The following is a 2,685-nucleotide window of genomic DNA, read 5'->3' as shown; positions in this document are numbered from 1 at the left end:
TTCTGTAGATATCTATTAAATCCATTTGTTTCATAACTTCTGTTAGTGTCCATGTGTCTCTGTTTAGTTTCTGTTTCCAGGATCTGTCCATAGGTGAGAGTGGGGTGTTGAAATTTCCCATTACTATTGTGTGAGGTGCAATGTGTGCTTTGAGCTTTACTAAAGTTTCTTTAATGAATGTGGCTGCTCTTGTATTTGGAGTCTGTCCCAGCAGCTGTGTCACTTCTGCAGGCCACCCTCTCCCTGGCAACTCACCAGAGCAAAGATGGCTCTCTTACCAGCTCAGGCAGTGAGAACAGGCGGACACCTCTCCTCTTGTGGGAAAGGTGCCGGATCTGGTCTAATCTTTAAAACTGGAGAAAGACTAATGTCAGTATTTTTTTTTTTTTGACCTAGCATCAATTTACTTTATTTTTTTAATTAATTTATTTTTATACTCCATATTTTATTCAATCCACCCCCCATCTGTTCCATACCCCATGCCTCCTCCCCACCCTCCTGTCACCACTGTCTAGGGCTTCTAGGTGTTCTGTCAGGTTACTAGTATATGATCTCTCTAGTTTCTTTTTGTCCCCATGCCCCACCCCACCTGACTTCTAAACTCCCTGGAGCCTCCAATCTCTTGAGGGTTAGGTACATCATCTCTGAATGAACATAGACCTGGCAGTCCTCTACTGTATGTGTGTTGGGGGCCTCATATCATCTGGTGTGTGCTGCCTGTTTGGTGGTCCAGTGTTTGAAAGATCTCGGGGGCTCCAGATTAATTAAGACTGCTGGTCCTTCTATAGGATCACCTTTCTCCTCAGTTTCTTTCAGCCTTCCCTAATTCAACAGCAGGGATCAACTGCTTCTGTCCATTGGTTGGGTACAAATATCTGCATTTGACTCTTTCAGCTGCTTGTTGAGTCTTCCAGAGTGTGGTCATGCTAGGTCCCTTTTTTGTGAGCACACCATAGTCTCGGTAAGTGTCAGGCCTTGGGACCTCCCCTTGAGCTGGATCCCACTTTGGGCCTGTCACTGAACCGTCTTTTCCTCAGGCTCCTCTCCATTTTCATCCCTGTAATTCTTTCAGACAGGAACCATTATGGGTCAGAGATGTGACTGTGGAATGGCAACCCTATCCCTCACTTGATGCCCTGTCTTCCTGCTGGAAGTGGGCTCTATAAGTTCCCTCTCCCTACTGTCAGGCATTTCATCTAAGCTCCTTCCCTTTGAGTCCTGAGAGTCTCTCAACTCCCAGGTCTCTGGTGCATTCTGGAGGGTCCCCCAACCTCCTATCTCCTGAGGTTTCCTGTTTCCATTCTTTCTGCTGGCCATCAGGGCTTCAGTACTTTTCCCTCACCCAATACCAGATCAGGTTCCCCTCTCCCCCCCACTCCCTCCCCACACTTTCCCTCCCAGCTTCCTCCCTCCCTCCCCACTTGTGATTGCTTTCTTCTCTCTCCCAACTGGGACTGAGGTGTCCTCACTTGGGCACTTCAGCTTGTTGACCTTTTAGAGTTCTGTAGACTGTATCTTAAGTATTGTGTTCTTTCTTTCTTTCTTTCTTTCTTTCTTTCTTTCTTTCTTTCTTTCTTTCTTTCTTTCTTTTTGCCACTTATTAGTGAGTACATACCATGAATGTCCTTTTGCGCATAACTTATCTCACTCAGGATGATATTATCTAGTTACATCCATTTGCCTGTAAAACTCAGGATGTCCTTGTTCTTAATAACTTAATGGACTAGTATTCCATTGTGTAAATGAACATTCTTCTGTCATGGGACATCTAGGTTGTTTCCAGCTTCTGGCTATCACAAATAAGGTCACTATGAACATAGTGGAACACATGCCCCTGTGGCATGGTGGGGCATCTTTTGGGTATATTCCCAAGAGTGGTATAGCTGGGTCTTCAGGTAGATCTATTTCCAATTTTCTGAGGAACCTCCAGACTGATTTCCAGAGTGGTTGTACCAGTTTGCAATCCCACCAGCAATGGAGGAGTGTTCCTCTTTCTTCACATTCTCTCCAACATGTGTCGTTACCTGAGGTTTTGATCTTAGCCACTGTGATTGGTGTAAGGTGGAATCTCAGGGTCGTTTTGATTTAGTTCTATACCCTTTTTTGTTTGTTTGTTTTTGTTTTTGTTTTTTCGAGACAAGGTTTCTCTGTACAGCCCTGGAACTCACTTTGTAGACCAGGTTGTCCTCAAACTCAGAAATCTGCCTACCTCTACCCCATTTTTTGATTGAGTTGTTTGGTTTTTGTGGTGATTAATTTCTTGAGTTCTTTATATATTTTGGATATTAGCCCTCTAGCGGATGTGGGGTTAGTTAAGATTTTTTCCCCCAATCTGTAGGTTGCTGATTTGTCTTACTGACTATGTTCTTTGCCTTACAGAAGCTTTCTGGTTTCATGAGGTCCCATTTATCAATTCTTGATCTTAGAGCATGAGCTATTGGAGTTCTGTTTAGGAAATTTCCCCCTGTGTCAATGAGTTCAAGGCTCTTTCATGTTACAAATTCTTAAGGAGGCAAGGGGAGAGGGTAAAATAGAGTGGGGAGAACCCCACCAATGGTGATTATCTGTTCTCTTAGCTCTGTATCTGTTTTCTCATCCTCTGAATGGCTGCCAAAGCAGAATCTTTACCAGATGTTAGTGTCTGTGAAAACTGGCATTTTATTATAAAATGTATATGGAGATATA

Source organism: Mus pahari, chromosome 3, assembly GCF_900095145.1.
Source record: "Mus pahari chromosome 3, PAHARI_EIJ_v1.1, whole genome shotgun sequence".
Classification (NCBI taxonomy): domain Eukaryota; kingdom Metazoa; phylum Chordata; class Mammalia; order Rodentia; family Muridae; genus Mus; species Mus pahari.
Note: the sequence above shows the minus strand (reverse complement) of the source record.